The sequence below is a fragment of the Anser brachyrhynchus genome (genome assembly GCF_964034855.1).
Source record: "Anser brachyrhynchus genome assembly, contig: SCAFFOLD_156, whole genome shotgun sequence".
Taxonomy (NCBI): Eukaryota; Metazoa; Chordata; class Aves; order Anseriformes; family Anatidae; genus Anser; species Anser brachyrhynchus.
In genome coordinates this window covers 218,081-236,530 of record NW_027663655.1, presented here as the reverse complement: position 1 = coordinate 236,530, position 18,450 = coordinate 218,081, and the positions used below count along the sequence as shown (strand labels likewise).

Sequence of the window (18,450 nt, the reverse complement as noted above, 5' to 3'; positions counted from 1 at the left end):
GTGCACTCTCTGGACTCACTGTACTGCATCACCAGTGGTGCCAGTGCACTCTCTGGACTCACTGCACTGCATCCCCAGTGGTGCCAGTGCACTCTCTGGACTCACTACACTGCAGCCCCGGTGGTGCCAGAGCACTCTCTGGACTCACTGCACTGCATCCCCAGTGGTGCCAGTGCACACTCTGGACTCACTGCACTGCATCCCCAGTGGTGTCAGTGCACTCTCTGGACTCACTGCACTGCATCCTCTGTGCTGCCAGTGCACTCTCTGGACTCACTGCACTGCATCCCCAGTGGTGCCAGTGCACTCTCTGGACTCAGTGCACTGCATCCCCAGTGGTGCCAGTGCAATCTCTGGACTCACTGTAGTGCATCCCCAGTGGTGCCAGTGCACTCTCTGGACTCACTGCAGTGCATCCCCAGTGGTGCCAGTGCACTCTCTGGACTCACTGTACTGCATCACCAGTGGTGCCAGTGCACTCTCTGGACTCACTAAACTGCATCCCCAGTGGTGCCAGTGCACTCTCTGGACTCACTGCACTGCAGCCCCGGTGGTGCCAGTGCAATCTCTGGACTCACTGCACAGCATCCCCAGTGGTGCCAGTGCACTCTCTGGACTCACTGCACTGCATCCCCAGTGGTGCCAGTGCACTCTCTGGAGTCACTGAAGTGCATCCCCAGTGGTGCCAGTGCACTCTCTGGACTCACTGCACTGCATGCCCAGTGGTGCCAGTGCACTCTCTGGACTCACTGCACTGCATCCCCAGTGGTGCCAGTGCAATCTCTGGACTCACTGTAGTGCATCCCCAGTGGTGCCAGTGCACTCTCTGGACTCACTGCAGTGCATTCCCAGTGGTGCCAGTGCACTCTCTGGACTCACTGTACTGCATCCCCACTGGTGCCAGTGCACTCTCTGGACTCACTGCACTGCATCCCCACTGGTGCCAGTGCACTCTCTGGACTCACTGCACTGCAGCCCCAGTGGTGCCAGTGCAATCTGTGGACTCACTGCACTGCATCCCCAGTGGTGCCAGTGCACTCTCTGGAGTCACTGAAGTGCATCCCCAGTGGTGCCAGTGCACTCTCTGGAGTCACTGCACTGCATGCCCAGTGGTACCAGTGCACTCTCTGGAGTCACTGAAGTGCATCCCCAGTGGTGCCAGTGCACTCTCTGGACTCACTGCAGTGCATCCCCAGTGGTGCCAGTGCACTCTCTGGACTCACTGCAGTGCATCCCCAGTGGTGCCAGTGCACTCTCTGGACTCACTGCAGTGCATCCACAGTGGTGCCAGTGCACTCTCTGGACTCACTGCAGTGCATCCCCGTAGGTGCCAGTGCACTCTCTGGACTCACTGCACTGCATCCCCAGTGGTGCCAGTGCACTCTCTGGACTCACTGAAGTGCATTCTCAGTGGTGCCAGTGCACTCTCTGGACTCACTGCACTGCATCCCCAGTGGTGCCAGTACACTCACAGGAATGACTGCACTGCATCCCAGTGGAGCCAGTGCGCTCTCTGGACTCACTGCACTGCATCCCCATTGGTGCCAGTGCATTCTCTGGACTCACCGCACTGCACCCTGAGTGGTGCCAGTGCACTCTCTGGACTCACTGCAGTGCATCCCCAGTGGTGCCAAAGCACTCTCTGGACTCCCGGCACCGCATCCCAAGTGGTGCCAGTGCACTCTCTGGGCTCACTGCAGTGCATCCCCAGTGGTGCCAGTGCACTCTCTTGACTCACTGCACTGCATCCCCAGTGGTGCCAGTGTACTCACTGGACTCACTGCACTGCATTCCCCAGTGGTGCTAGTGCACTCTCTGGACTCACTGCAGTGCATCCCCAGTGGTGCCAGTGCACTCTCTGGACTCACTGAAGTGCATTCTCAGTGGTTCCAGTGCACTCTGTGGACTCACTGCACTGCATCCCCAGTGGTGCCAGTGCGCTCTCTGGACTCACTGCAGTGCATCCCCAGTGGTGCCTGTGCACTCTCTGGACTCACTGCACTGCATCCCCAGTGCTGCCAGTGCACTCTCTGGACTCACTGCACTGCATCCCCAGTGGTGCCAGTGCACTCTCTGGACTCACTGCAGTGCATCCCCAGTGGTGCCAGTGCACTCTCTGGACTCACTGCACTGCATCCCCAGTGGTGCCACTGCACTCTCTGGACTCACTGCAGTGCATCCCCAGTGGTGCCAGTGCACTCTCTGGACTCACTGCAGTGCATCTCCACTGCTGCCAGTGCACTCTCTGGACTCACAGCAGTGCATCCCCAGTGGTGCCAGTGCACTCTCTGGACTCACTGCAGTGCATCCCCAGTGGTGCCAGTGCACTCACTGGACTCACTGCACTGCATCCCAAGTTGTACCAGTGCACTCTCTGGACTCACTGCACTGCATCCCCAGTGGTGCCAGTGCACTCTCTGGACTCACTGCACTGCATCCCCAGTGGTGCCAGTGCACTCACTGGACTCACTGTACTGCATTCCCAGTGGTGCTAGTGCACTCTCTGGACTCACTGCAGTGCATCCCCAGTGGTGCCAGTGCACTCTTTGGACTCACTGAAGTGCATTCTCAGTGGTGCCAGTGCACTCTCTGGACTCACTGCACTGCATCCCCAGTGGTGCCAGTGCACTCTCTGGACTCACTGCAGTGCATTCTCAGTGGTGCCAGTGCACTCTCTGGACTCACTGCAGTGCATCCCCAGTGGTGCCAGTACACTCACTGGACTCACTGCACTGCATCCCCAGTGGTGCCAGTGCACTCTCTGGACTCACTGCACTGCATCCCCAGTAGTGCCAGTGCACTCTCTGGACTCACTGCACTGCATCCCCAGTGCTGCCTGTGCACTCTCTGGACTCACTGCACTGCATCCCCAGTGGTGCCAGTGCAATCTCTGGACTCACTGCACTGCATCCCCAGTGGTGCCAGTGCACACTCTGGACTCACTGCAGTGCATCCCCAGTGGTGCCAGTGCACTCTCTGGACTCACTGCACTGCAACCCCAGTGTTGCCAGTGCACTCTCTGGACTCACTGCACTGCATCCCCAGTGGTGCCAGTGCACTCTCTGGAGTCACTGAACTGCATCCCCAGTGGTGCCAGTGCACTCTCTGGACTCACTGAAGTGCATCCCCAGTGGTGCCAGTGCACTCTCTGGACTCACTGCACTGCATCCCCAGTGGTGCTAGTGCACTCTGTGGACTCACTGCAGTGCATCCCCAGTGGTGCTAGTGCACTCTCTGGACTCACTGCAGTGCATCCCCAGTGGTGCCAGTGCACTCTCTGGACTCACTGCACTGCATCCCCAGTGGTGCCAGTGCACTCTCTGGACTCACTGCAGTGCATCCCCAGTGGTGCCAGTACACTCACTGGACTGACTGCACTGCATCCCCAGTGGTGCCAGTGCACTCTCTGGTCTCACCGCACCGCATCCCCAGTGGTGCCAGTGCACTCTCTGGAGTAACTGCAGTGCATCACCAGTGGTGCCAGTGCACTCTCTGGACTCACTGCACTGCATCCCCAGTGGTGCCAGTGCACTCTCTTGACTCACTGCACTGCATCCCCAGTGGTGCCAGAGCACTCTCTGGACTCACTGCAGTGCATCCCCAGTGGTGCCAGTGCACTCTCTGGACTCACTGCAGTGCATCCCCAGTGGTGCCAGTGCACTCTCTGGACTCACTGCACTGCATCCCCAGTGGTGCCAGTGCACTCTCTGGACTCCCGGCACCGCATCCCCAGTGGTGCCAGTGCACTCTCTGGGCTCACTGCTGTGCATCCCCAGTGGTGCCAGTGCACTCTCTTGACTCACTGCACTGCATCCCCAGTGGTGCCAGTGCACTCACTGGATTCACTGCACTGCATCCCCAGTGGTGCTAGTGCACTCTCTGGACTCACTGCACTGCATCCCCAGTGGTACCAGTGCACTCTCTGGACTCACTGAAGTGCATTCTCAGTGGTGCCAGTGCACTCTCTGGACTCACTGCACCGCATCCCCAGTGGTGCCAGTGCACTCTCTGGACTCCCGGCACCGCATCCCCAGTGGTGCCAGTGCACTCTCTGGGCTCACTGCTGTGCATCCCCAGTGGTGCCAGTGCACTCTCTTGACTCACTGCACTGCATCCCCAGTGGTGCCAGTGCACTCTCTGGACTCACTGCACTGCATCCCCAGTGGTGCCAGTGCACTCTCTGGACTCCTGGCAACACATCCCCGGTGGTGCCAGTGCACTCTCTGGACTCACTGCACTGCATCCCCAGTGGTGCCAGAGCACTCTCTGGACTCACTGCAGTGCATCCCCAGTGGTGCTAGTGCACTCTCTGGACTCACTGCACTGCATCCCCAGTGGTGCCAGTGCACTCTCTGGACTCACTGCACTGCATCCCCAGTGGTGCCAGTGCACTCTCTGGACTCCCGGCACCGCATCCCCAGTGGTGCCAGTGCACTCTCTGGGCTCACTGCAGTGCATCCCCAGTGGTGCCAGTGCACTCTCTTGACTCACTGCACTGCATCCCCATTGGTGCCAGTGTACTCACTGGACTCACTGCACTGCATTCCCCAGTGGTGCTAGTGCACTCTGTGGACTCACTGCAGTGCATCCCCAGTGGTGCCAGTGCACTCTCTGGACTCACTGAAGTGCATTCTCAGTGGTTCCAGTGCAGTCTGTGGACTCACTGCACTGCATCCCCAGTGGTGCCAGTGCACTCTCTGGACTCCCGGCAACACATCCCCGGTGGTGCCAGTGCACTCTCTGGACTCACTGCACTGCATCCCCAGTGGTGCCAGAGCACTCTCTGGACTCACTGCAGTGCATCCCCAGTGGTGCTAGTGCACTCTCTGGACTCACTGCACTGCATCCCCAGTGGTGCCAGTGCACTCTCTGGACTCACTGCACTGCATCCCCAGTGGTGCCAGTGCACTCTCTGGACTCCCGGCACCGCATCCCCAGTGGTGCCAGTGCACTCTCTGGGCTCACTGCAGTGCATCCCCAGTGGTGCCAGTGCACTCTCTTGACTCACTGCACTGCATCCCCATTGGTGCCAGTGTACTCACTGGACTCACTGCACTGCATTCCCCAGTGGTGCTAGTGCACTCTCTGGACTTGTTGTCGACGGAGGGAAGACACAAACGCTCAATATGAGTGTTAAGTATGCTTCAGCTTTAATGGATAGCTCAATTGTCTTTTATCGTGTACAGGATAATTAGCTCATACATATTGCAAAAGCCAAGCTCCTTATTGGTAAGCGTCATCTACTGCCCTATCTGTTAGTTCCGCATTCTTCTATCCGCTAGTTCCCCTTTCTAATCTAACTATAACTCCCAGGGCAGTATGCCCTCTACTATCATTGTTTCTAATTGCCTGGGATTTCTCACAAGAGTTCCCAGACAAGCTGCCTGGGATTTCTCACAAGAGTTCCCAGACAAGCCTTGCGTACGTGCCTTTGCTCTTGTTTTTCTAGACCAGCTGGGTGCGGTAATCCGCCATTTCCTTATCTTGCAGCTGCATGATATCAATGTGATTACGCGCAGCGAGCCAGTCCTCAACAATTCCCCCGTTTTTATTTTGAACCAAAAGCTTTCTATAGATTTTTCTATCAATCACCGCACACACTGCAATAAGCAAGGTACAATAAGCAACAGGGTCAAAAATCTCATGCAGAACTACGATTGTAAAGTAGTGTGCCTACTAGAATCTACATCAGTCAACAAGCCACTAAGCGCTAGGAATGTTGCTTCGCAGCGATACTGCTTCTTACTCGCACAGCACAATCACACAATCACACAATCACGCAGAGAGGCCTCTTGCACTTCTCATTCATACCACAAGACAATATCACTGAAAATAATTTGTGTGCAGCTTCAGGAGGTCCTTGTCTGCTCCCGTGGTGAGCGGCTGAGAGTGGAGACCCCTCCGAGGAAAAAATGCTCGGGGTGCACCTAGGGGCGTCCGTTCCACAGTCGATCCCACAGCCGAGCAGAGCGGCTCCTGGCGCAAGGAAGGATGCTATTATAGTTTGTATAATGACAGCAAAGAGATGCATTGCAATAAGGAGCACGTGTGGCATTGACCCCTTTTTTTTTTTTTTTTTTTTTTTTTTTTTTTTTTTTTTTTTTCTTTTTCGAGCAATTACACCTTACACATGCTATTACTGTTGCTAGAAAAACCCTACTAGTTAACTGCTCGAGCCTTTTTATTAGGCAACTAAATACTACTCGCGCCGCTACTATAATTAGGACAATTATTAGCAGTAAGCGTAGCCCTTCTTTTATCAGACCCAATATCCAACCCCCCATGTTCCCAAACCAATTTGCAAACAGTCTATCAAGCCAATTATCTTGGACCACTATCTTCTTGGTGTGGTCTCTCAGCCATTTCAGTTGCTCGTGGATTGACTCGCCATGGTCCGAGAGATTAAAACAGCACATTCCTTCGAGCTCTTCACACCCGTGGCCCTGTGCCAGCAGTAGAAAATCAATCGCCGCTCTGTTCTGTAACACAGCGTGTCGCAAGCTGTCCAGGTCCTGGGCCATTTCTGTGAGCATCTGCGTAGTCACATTTAATGTTTTCACCACTGTACTTCAAATCTACATTTTACAAAGTGACCAGCAAGTGTGCCACATTAACTGACCAACCTCTGAGATTTTACCTTTCATACCAGTGTCTTCTTGGGCTCTTTTAATTAAACACGTTTCTCATTCAAGTGAATTGAAATGCTTCAGTTGGTTTTATTCTCAGGAGCCTCATAAAAAACAAAGATATTGCACCCTCTTTGTTCAGTCATTCAATGTTCGTCTCTTTCACAGCAAATAATTACTTCATTGAAGTTAAAACTTCCAAACATAACTTACTAATAGTCTCCAATTTCAGCTCAGATCACTCGTTGAAAATACTCTGCTAAATACAGATAACTTACAATAACTTTAACAGTTAATTGTCCATAACAAACACCATGGTTTTTCTCCAGACCAATGTTCAAATTTTAAGACCACCCTTTAATATTTCTATGTACAGGTGAAAAACAGTCTTCAATTTTCTAGTCTTGTTTTAAATATAAAAGTTGGAAGGGACATTCAAGTTTCAAGTCTCCACACTGAACTTAAAAAAAAAAAAAAATCATGTGGAGGTAAACAAACCAAGTTGTATACTCCAGGAGGTAGAGGCCTTCAATTTGTGTTCATATATACATATGCACAGAATTCAGTGTTCCAACAGAAAAAGAATTAGCCAAAAAGTAATAAAAGTTATTTACTACTGTGACATTTCAAGACTTCCACAGCTTTGCCTAAAGACACAAACACAATTAACATAATTCCCTATGTGCTTTTTTTTTTTTTTTTTTTTTTTTTTTTTTTTTCTTTCCTTTTTTTTTTTTTTCTCTCAACTGTCCAGTGCAGGAAAAAATTCTCACAAAATTTCACAGACCTAAAATGTGCAAGCTAGTTTCTCTCTCTCCCTTTTTTTTTTTTTTTTTTTTTTTTTTTTTTTTTTTTTTCAAATGTCACATTTGCTTGTTTTACAGCCCAACAAGCTAGTTTCCCTAGACTAGCCATAGCATGAGCCACAGCCACTCCAGGCACAAGTGCCGCTGAAAAGAACCTTTCAGCAGGACCCCAGAGTTCGACCTGGTTATCGCAGTCACTCCCCAAAGTTTTTGAGACTGCGTCTCGTCCGTCGTTTCCATTGTTGAGTAATGTTTCGCAATTCTTGACTGTGTAGGTCAGGGGCAAACAAAGTCAAGCGTCCCAAATAGCATGGCCCCCCGTGCGCATTTGCTGGGATTCCCTGCCAGGCTCGATCTCCACAGATCAGGAATATACCAGGTGGTAAGGCCTTAGCAGTTTGCCTTGGCCATGTGCTTGACTTGTTCCCGTATGCCCCCATGGTGGTGTTGGTGGTGTCGTTGTACCCGCAATAGCTGCTATTAGCTTCGAACCCCCTTGTGTGAGAGGTCACATTAGTCCATTGAGTCATATTTTGTTTTCCTTTATTCCACATAAAGCACGTCTGTGTCCAGTTATTACTGGTGTTCCCTACCGCCACTGATCCCAACAAATCCAGTTCCTGGGGATCCCATGGCAAGCTCGTGTTCAGAGCCACTAGCGCCGCCACAACGGCGTCGGAGAGGTTGGACGAAAGATCGAACAAATCAGTACTTGCGGAATATGGTGCTAACAGTTGTTTCAGCTCCTCCTTGTTCCCTATTGGGACCCCGAACAAACAGGTGCGGAAGGGATCAGTCGCTTTGGCAAGAGACAGGCAGAATTGAGCCAATCGAGTTCCCTTCGGTATATGTAGCGGAGGGAACATGGCTGATACCATAATTTGTATCTCCCCAGTAAAGTCCTTATCAATAAGTCCTGTTAACACTAAAGCCCCATTTAATGTCGCCGATGACCTTCCAATCAGAAGTGCTCCAACAGGCTCATTATTAATTTTTACAGGTCCCATAACGCCTGTTTTCACCCCAACAGGCTTATTGTCCATCAAAGTCACATTTACTGCGGTTGCCAAGTCCAATCCCCAGGCTCCCTCTGGTGGCTGGTTGGAGGTGAAAGGATTCGTCTCGGTTGGAGTCTCCGCAGCTGCCGCCGCTGTTGAGGGGAAAGCCGCTTTTTGTGTCATCGCGGGGCGGCGGTTCCCGCTGGTCTTCCCGTTTCCCTGGGTCTTCCGCCGGCAAGCGGTTTCATTATGCGTATCAGATCGGCAAGAGGGACACCACACATTAGCCGTCCCACATTGCCTCTTTATATGACCCGCGATGCCACACCGATAGCAGCGTAGTGCAGGTCTTCTCGACGAGTGAGGTCCTTTTCCACTTTGCAGGGGGGCAAGGGCGGCGAATACCTGCGACTGACTAGCCTGCAGTCCCTGAGTAATACTTTCCCCTACCTTTCGAATAGCGTCAACCAATAGCGCTTGCGAGCCTATCGGTATCCGCGACAATCGATCAAGAGCCTCTTCTATAGTCCAGGTACTGGGCAGCGTATTTAGAACATTTCGAGAGGTTTGATTACAATTTTGAAGGGCGCATTGTTTAAGAATAGGGCCTTTGAGATATTCGGGTAACCCAGCTACCTGTATAGCTGCGGCAACCCTATCAATAAATGTTCCAAACGCTTCGTCTCGCCCTTGCTTGATGGACATATAGGAGGGCATTCCTCCAGGCTCCCTAATTTGGTCCAGTGCTCTCCTAGCTAGCGTCATGGTCGCTTTTGCCTTATCCGGCCCCATTAGGGCCTGGGCCTCCAAGCGATTGTATGCACCGACCCCCAAAAGCTCCTCCAGCGTGACCCCGTATAATGGATCTCCGGGCTGACGCTGCACCGCGACTGCCTCCTGACAAGCTGAATGCCAATGGGCATTAAACAGCAGGATCTGATGCTGCGTCAGTATTAGTTTCATGATATTACGAATATCGCCGGGGAGCAACACGTTAGTGGACCACAGATAGTCTAACATCTGTTTCGTTGGCTCCCCACGTATTCCTGACTCATTTACCGTGGCACGCAATTGGGTCAGTATTTTCCAGTCCAGATTTGTCATAGTAACAGTTATCTGGCCCTGGGCGTCTGGTGGAGAGTACACCACGGGGAAGGCGCCTACAAGCTCTGTCGCTGCCCCCACATCACCTTCACGTAACGCCTCCCCTGCTATTTTCGCCCAGAGTCCTGCTCTCTCCGACCCCCCTGATTCGAGTCGCATATCTTTCAAAAATGGATTCTTATTTCTCCCCTCGCCTGCCGCCTCTCCCTCGGGAGTTTCCAGGGGTAGAGGAGGTGCACTGGGTCGTGCCCCCTCTCCCCATCCCCCGGGTGCCTTCATGGTGAATTGTTGGACCGACGGAGGGAGGGGGTACGGATTGGCCTCTTCATCCGCCCTCAACGTTTTGCCCAGCCGCTCTGTTGCAGCGGCTGCTACTTTCTGTTCTACCCGATGTATTGTTAAAGCATTCGTAACAGCCCGCCACGGTTTTGCCAGCTTCTTAGCCGTCTTATTCTCACTAATCATTTCCTCAAACAATATATCACCAAACTTACGCCACTCATCCTCCTCAAACAATGTGTCAGGGTTAATAAAGCAGCCCTTCGCCACCCCATAGGCCACTAACCCCTGTAATTCTTTATGACAATCTATATCTGGCGTCTTACGCTTTTCTAAAAAGCACTTAAGTAAATTAATTGCCGCTTGTTTCTCCATGCTTACTCACGGTGCCGTTGCCCCCGTGCAAAGCGTGTCTTACGCTTTTCTAAAAAGCACTTAAGTAAATCTATTGCCGCTTGTTTCTCCATGCTTACTCACGGTGCCGTTGCCCCCGTACAAAGCTTCCGTTCGCGGCGTTCCGGCGGGACCCGCTATGGGTTCGTCCCGGGCGCTCTTCCCGAGTCGTCTTCTGCTCGCCCCAATCTTATGTTCCGCGGATTCCGGGTTACGTAGTCAGAACCGGCTTTCCCCTTGTACTCCGTCGCCTAATACCGGCTTACTCGTTTCGGGTCCTCGTCCAGCAAGGGTCCCTGTTCGGGCGCCATTTGTTGTCGACGGAGGGAAGACACAAACGCTCAATATGAGTGTTAAGTATGCTTCAGCTTTAATGGATAGCTCAATTGTCTTTTATCGTGTACAGGATAATTAGCTCATACATATTGCAAAAGCCAAGCTCCTTATTGGTAAGCGTCATCTACTGCCCTATCTGTTAGTTCCGCATTCTTCTATCCGCTAGTTCCCCTTTCTAATCTAACTATAACTCCCAGGGCAGTATGCCCTCTACTATCATTGTTTCTAATTGCCTGGGATTTCTCACAAGAGTTCCCAGACAAGCTGCCTGGGATTTCTCACAAGAGTTCCCAGACAAGCCTTGCGTACGTGCCTTTGCTCTTGTTTTTCTAGACCAGCTGGGTGCGGTAATCCGCCATTTCCTTATCTTGCAGCTGCATGATATCAATGTGATTACGCGCAGCGAGCCAGTCCTCAACATGGACTCACTGCAGTGCATCCCCAGTGGTGCCAGTGCACTCTCTGGACTCACTGAAGTGCATTCTCAGTGGTTCCAGTGCACTCTGTGGACTCACTGCAGTGCATCCCCAGTGGTGCCAGTGCGCTCTCTGGACTCACTGCAGTGCATCCCCAGTGGTGCCAGTGCACTCTCTCGAGTCACTGCACTGCATCCCCAGTGCTGCCAGTGCACTCTCTGGACTCACTGCACTGCATCCCCAGTGGTGCCAGTGCACTCTCTGGACTCACAGCAGTGCATCCCCAGTGGTGCCAGTGCACTCTCTGGACTCACTGCACTGCATCCCCAGTGGTGCCACTGCACTCTCTGGACTCACTGCAGTGCATCCCCAGTGGTGCCAGTGCACTCTCTGGACTCACTGCAGTGCATCTCCACTGCTGCCAGTGCACTCTCTGGACTCACAGCAGTGCATCCCCAGTGGTGCCAGTGCACTCTCTGGACTCACTGCACTGCATCCCCAGTGGTGCCAATGCACTCTCTGGACTCACTGCACTGCATCCCCAGTGGTGCCAGTGCACTCTCTGGACTCACTGCACTGCATCCCAAGTGGTGCCAGTGCACTCTCTGGACTCACTGCAGTGCATCCCCAGTGGTGCCAGTGCACTCTCTCGAATCACTGCACTACATCCCCAGTGGTGCCAGTGCGCTCACTGGACTCACTGTACTGCATCATCAGTGGTGCCAGTGCACTCTCTGGAGTGACTGCAGTGCATCCCCAGTGGTGCCAGTGCACTCTCTGGACTCACTGTACTGCATTCCCAGTGGTGCTAGTGCACTCTCTGGACTCACTGCAGTGCATCCCCAGTGGTGCCAGTGCACTCTTTGGACTCACTGAAGTGCATTCTCAGTGGTGCCAGTGCACTCTCTGGACTCACTGCACTGCATCCCCAGTGGTGGCAGTGCACTCTCTGGACTCACTGAAGTGCATTCTCAGTGGTGCCAGTGCACTCTCTGGACTCACTGCACTGCATCCCCAGTGGTGCCAGTACACTCACTGGACTCACTGCACTGCATCCCCAGTGGTGCCAGTGCACTCTCTGGACTCACTGCACTGCATCCCCAGTGGTGCCAGTGCACTCTCTGGACTCACTGCAGTGCATCCCCAGTGGTGCCAGTGCAATCTCTGGACTCACTGCACTGCATCCCCAGTGGTGCCAGTGCAATCTCTGGACTCACTGCACTGCATCCCCAGTGGTGCCAGTGCACACTCTGGACTCACTGCACTGCATCCCCAGTGGTGCCAGTTCACTCTCTGGACTCACTGCACTGCAACCCCAGTGTTGCCAGTGCACTCTCTGGACTCACTGCACTGCATCCCCAGTATTGCCAGTGCACTCTCTGGACTCACTGCACTGCATCCCCAGTGGTGCCAGTGCACTCTCTGGACTCACTTCAGTGCATCCCCAGTGGTGCCAGAGCACTCTCTGGACTCACTGCACTGCATCCCCAGTGGTGCCAGTGCACTCTCTGGACTCACTGCACTGCAGCCCCAGTGGTGCCAGTGCACTCTCTGGACTCACTGCACTGCATCCCCAGTATTGCCAGTGCACTCTCTGGACTCACTGCACTGCATCCCCAGTGGTGCCAGTGCACACTCTGGACTCACTGCACTGCATCCCCAGTGCTGCCAGTGCACTCTCTGGACTCACTGCACTGCATCCCCAGTGGTGCCACTGCACTCTCTGGACTCACTGAACTGCATGTCCAGTGCTGCCAGTGCACTCTCTGGACTCACTGCACTGCATCCCCAGTGGTGCCAATGCACTCACTGGACTCACTGCAGTGCATTCCCTCTGGTGCCAGTGCACTCTCTGGACTCACTGCACTGCATCCCCAGTGGTGCCAGTGCACTCTCTGGACTCACTGCAGTGCATCCCCAGTGGTGCCAGTGCACTCTCTGGACTCACTGCAGTGCATCACCAGTGGTGCCAGTGCACTCTCTGGACTCACTGCAGTGCATCCCCAGTGGTGCCAGTGCACTCTCTGGACTCACTGCACTGCATCCCCAGTGGTGCCAGTGCACTCTCTGGACTCACTGCACTGCATCCCCAGTGGTGCCAGAGCACTCTCTGGACTCACTGCACTGCATCCTCTGTGCTGCCAGTGCACTCTCTGGACTCACTGCACTGCATCCCCAGTGGTGCCAATGCACTCTCTGGACTCACTGTACTGCATCCCCAGTGGAGCGCGTGCACTCTCTGGACTCACTGAAGTGCATCCCCAGTGGTGCCAGTGCACTCTCTGGACTCACTGCACTGCATCCCCAGTGGTGCTAGTGCACTCTGTGGACTCACTGCAGTGCATCCCCAGTGGTGCCAGTGCACTCTCTGGACTCACTGAAGGGCATCCTCAGTGGTGGCAGTGCACTCTCTGGACTCACTGCAGTGCATCCCCAATGGTGCCAGTACACTCTCTGGACTCACTGCACTGCATCCCCAGTGGTGCCAGTGCACTCTCTGGACTCACTGCACTGCATCCCCAGTGGTGCCAGTGCACTCTCTGGACTCACTGCACTGCATCCCCAGTGGTGCCAGAGCACTCTCTGGACTCACTGCAGTGCATCCCCAGTGGTGCCAGTGCACTCTCTGGACTCACTGCACTGCATCCCCAGTGGTGCCAGTGCACTCTCTGGACTCACTGCAGTGCATCCCCAGTGGTGCCAGTGCACTCTCTGGACTCACTGCAGTGCATCCCCAGTGGTGCCACTGCACTCTCTGGACTCACTGCAGTGCATCCCCAGTGGTGCCAGTGCACTCTCTGGACTCCCGGTACCGCATCCCCAGTGGTGCCAGTGCACTCTCTGGACTCACTGCAGTGCATCCCCTTGGTGCCAGTGTGTTGAGGACTGGCTCGCTGCGCGTGGTCACATTGATCTCGTGCAGCTGCAGGGTGGGGAGGTGGCGGATTGCCGCACCCAGCTGGTCTAGAGGAGCAAGAGCAAAGGCACGTACGCAAGGCTTGTCCGGGAACTCTTGCGAGAAATCCCAGGCAGTTAGAACCAATGACAGTAGAGGGCATACTGCCCTTGGAGTTATAGTTAGACTAGAAAAGGGAACTAGCGGCTAAAAGAATGCGGAACTAACCGGTAGGGCAGGAGATTACGCTAACCAATAAGGAGCTTGGCTTTTGCAATATGTATGAGCTAATTATCCTGTACACGATAAAAGAAAATTGAGCTATCCATTAAAGCTGAAGCATACTTAACACTCATATTGAGCGTTTGTGTCTTCCCTCCGTCGACAACAAATGGCGCCCGAACAGGGACCCTTGCTGGACGAGGACCCGAAACGAGTAAGCCGGTCTTAGGTGACGGAGAAAAAGGGAAAGCCGGTTCTGACTACGTAACCCGGATTCCGCGGAACACAAGATTGGGGCGAGCAGAAGGCGACTCGGGAAGAGCGCCCGGGACGAACCCATAGTGGGTCCCGCCGGAACGCCGCGAACAGAAGCTTTACACGGGGGCAACGGCACCGTAAGTAAGAATGGAGAAACAAGCGGCAGTTGATTTACTTAAGTGCTTTTTAGAAAAGCGTAAGACACCAGATATAGATTGTTATAAAGAGTTACCGGGGTTTCAAGAGTTGTGAAACATTACTCAACAATGGAGACGCCGGACGAGACGCAGTCTAAAAACTTTGGGGAGTGACTGTGATGACCAGGTCGAACTCTGGGGTCCTGCCGAAAGATTCTTTTCGGCGGCACTTGTGCCTGGAGTGGCGGTAGCCCATGCTATGGCTAGCCTTGGGAAACTAGCTTGTTGGACTGTAAAACAAGCAAATGTGACTACGCAGATACTCACAGAAATGGCCCAGGACCTGGATAGCCTGCGACACGCTGTATTACAGAACAGAGCGGCGATTGATTTTCTACTGCTGGCACAGGGCCACGGGTGTGAAGAGCTCGAAGGAATGTGCTGTTTTAATCTCTCGGACCATGGCGAGTCAATCCACGAGCAGCTGAAATGGCTGAGAGACCACACCAAGAAGATAGTGGTCCAGAATAATTGGCTTGATGAACTATTTGCGAGTTGGTTTGGGAACATGGGAGGCTGGATATTGGGTCTCATAAAAGAAGGGCTACGCTTACTGCTAATAATCGCACTAATCATAGTAGCGGCGCGAGTAATATTTAGTTGTCTAACAAAAAGGCTCGAGCAACTAACTAATAAGGTTTTTCTAGCACAAAATAAAAACGGGGGAATTGTTGAGGACTGGCTCGCTGCGCGTGGTCACATTGATCTCGTGCAGCTGCAGGGTGGGGAGGTGGCGGATTGCCGCACCCAGCTGGTCTAGAGGAGCAAGAGCAAAGGCACGTACGCAAGGCTTGTCCGGGAACTCTTGCGAGAAATCCCAGGCAGTTAGAACCAATGACAGTAGAGGGCATACTGCCCTTGGAGTTATAGTTAGACTAGAAAAGGGAACTAGCGGCTAAAAGAATGCGGAACTAACCGGTAGGGCAGGAGATTACGCTAACCAATAAGGAGCTTGGCTTTTGCAATATGTATGAGCTAATTATCCTGTACACGATAAAAGACAATTGAGCTATCCATTAAAGCTGAAGCATACTTAACACTCATATTGAGCGTTTGTGTCTTCCCTCCGTCGACAACACCAGTGCACTCTCTGGACTCACTGCACTGCATCCCCAGTGGTGCCAGTGCACTCTCTGGACTCACTGCACTGCATCCCCAGTGGTGCCAGCGCACTCTCTGGACTCACTGCACTGCATCCCCAGTGGTGCCAGTGCACTCTCTGGACTCACTGCAGTGCATCCCCAGTGGTGCCAGTGCACTCTCTGGACTCACTGCACTGCATCCCCAGTGGTACCAGTGCACTCTGTGGACTCACTGCAGTGCATCCCCAGTGGTGCCAGTGCACTCTCTGGACTCACTGCACTGCATCCCCAGTGGTGCCAATGCACTCTCTGGACTCACTGCACTGCATCCCCAGTGGTGCCAGTGCACTCTCTGGACTCACTGAAGTGCATCCCCAGTGGTGCCAGTGCACTCTCTAGAGTCACTGCACTGCATCCCCAGTGGTGCTAGTGCCTTCTGTGGACTCACTGCAGTGCATCCCCAGTGGTGCCAGTGCACTCTCTGGACTCACTGAAGGGCATTCTCAGTGGTGCCAGTGCACTCTCTGGACTCACTGCAGTGCATCCCCAGTGGTGCCAGTACACTCACTGGACTGACTGCACTGCATCCCCAGTGGTGCCAGTGCACTCTCTGGACTCACCGCACCGCATCCCCAGTGGTGCCAGTGCACTCTCTGGAGTAACTGCAGTGCATCACCAGTGGTGCCAGTGCACTCTCTGGACTCACTGCACTGCATCCCAGTGGTGCCAGTGCACTCTCTGGACTCACTGCACTGCATCCCCAGTGGTGCCAGAGAACTCTCTGGACTCACTGCACTGCATCCCCAGTGGTGCCAGTGCACTCTCTGGACTCACTGCACTGCATCCCCAGTGGTGCCAGTGCACTCTCTGGACTCCCGGCAACGCATCCCCAGTGGTGCCAGTGCACTCTCTGGGCTCACTGCAGTGCATCCCCAGTGGTGCCAGTGCACTCTCTTGACTCACTGCACTGCATCCCCAGTGGTGCCAGTGCACTCACTGGATTCACTGCACTGCATTCCCAGTGGTGCTAGTTCACTCTCTGGACTCACTGCAGTGCATCCCCAGTGGTGCCAGTGCACTCTCTGGACTCACTGAAGTGCATTCTCAGTGGTGCCAGTGCACTCTGTGGACTCACTGCAGTGCATCCCCAGTGGTGCCAGTGCGCTCTCTGGACTCACTGCAGTGCATCCCCAGTGGTGCCAGTGCACTCTCTGGACTCACTGCAGTGCATCCCCACTGGTGCCAGTGCACTCACTGGATTCACTGCACTACATTCCCAGTGGTGCTAGTTCACTCTCTGGACTCACTGCAGTGCATCCCCAGTGGTGCTAGTGCACTCTTTGGACTCACTGAAGTGCATTCTCAGTGGTGACAGTGCACTCTCTGGACTCACTGCAGTGCATCCCCAGTGGTGCCAGTACACTCTCTGGACTCACTGCACTGCATCCCCAGTGGTGCTAGTGCACTCTGTGGACTCAATGCAGTGCATCCCCAGTGGTGCCAGTGCACTCTCTGGACTCACTGAAGGGCATTCTCAGTGGTGCCAGTGCACTCTCTGGACTCACTGCAGTGCATCACCAGTGGTGCCAGTGCACTCTCTGGACTCACTGCACCGCATCCCCAGTGGTGCCAGTGCACTCTCTGGAGTAACTGCAGTGCATCACCAGTGGTGCCAGTGCACTCTCTGGACTCACTGCAGTGCATCCCCAGTGGTGCCAGTGCACTCTCTGGACTCACTGCACTGCATCCCCAGTGGTGCCAGAGTACTCTCTGGACTCACTGCACTGCATCCCCAGTGCTGCCTGTGCACTCTCTGGACTCACTGCACTGCATCCCCAGTGGTGCCACTGCACTCTCTGGACTCACTGCACTGCATCCCCAGTGGTGCCAGTGCACTCCCTGCACTCACTGCACTGCATCCCCAGTGGTGCCAGTGCACTCACTGGACTCACTGCAGTGCATTCCCTCTGGTGCCAGTGCACTCTCTGGACTCACTGCAGTGCATCCCCAGTGGTGCCAGTGCACTCTCTTGACTCACTGCAGTGCATCGCCAGTGGTGCCAGTGCACTCTCTGGACTCACTGCACTGCATCCCCAGTGGTGCCAGTGCACTCTCTGGACTCACTGAAGTGCATCCCCCGTGGTGCCAGTGCGATCTCTGGACTCACTGCACTGCATTCCCAGTGGTGCCAGTGCACACTCTGGACTCACTGCACTGCATACCCAGTGGTGCCAGAGCACTCTCTGGACTCACTGCACTGCATCCCCAGTGGAGCCAGTGCACTCTCTGGACTCACTGCACTGCATCCCCAGTGGTGCCAGTGCACTCTGTGGACTCACTGCAGTGCATCCCCAGTGGAGCCCGTGCACTCTCTGGACTCACTGAAGTGCATCCCCAGTGGTGCCAGTGCACTCTCTGGACTCACTGCACTGCATCCCCAGTGGTGCCAGTGCACTCTCTGGACTCACTGCAGTGCATCCCCAGTGGTGCCAGTGCACTCTCTGGACTCACTGAAGTTCATTCTCAGTGGTGCCAGTGCACTCTCTGGACTCACTGCAGTGCATCCCCAGTGGTGCCAGTACACTCACTGGACTGACTGCACTGCATCCCCAGTGGTGCTAGTGCAGTCTCTGCACTCACTGCACTGCATCGCCAGTGGTGCCAGAGCACTCTCTGGACTCACTGCAGTGCATCCCCAGTGGTGCCAGTGCACTCTCTGGACTCACTGTACTGCATCCCCAGTGGTGCCAGTGCACTCTGTGGACTCACTGCTGTGCATCCCCATTGGTGCCAGTGCACTCTCTGGACTCACTGCACTGCATCCCCAGTGGTGCCAG

At 54.2% G+C, this 18,450-nt stretch overlaps 1 long non-coding RNA gene across 1 annotated transcript; it reads right to left on the bottom strand.

Annotated features, from left to right (window-relative positions):
• Positions 1 to 5,127: 5,127 nt before the first annotated feature.
• On the bottom strand, positions 5,128 to 8,169 carry LOC308187082. The gene is made up of 2 exons (XR_013944456.1): positions 5,385 to 8,169; positions 5,128 to 5,349 (listed from the first exon to the last, which is right to left on the bottom strand). It is a non-coding gene; the product is annotated as an uncharacterized lncRNA (long non-coding RNA).
• Positions 8,170 to 18,450: the final 10,281 nt, after the last annotated feature.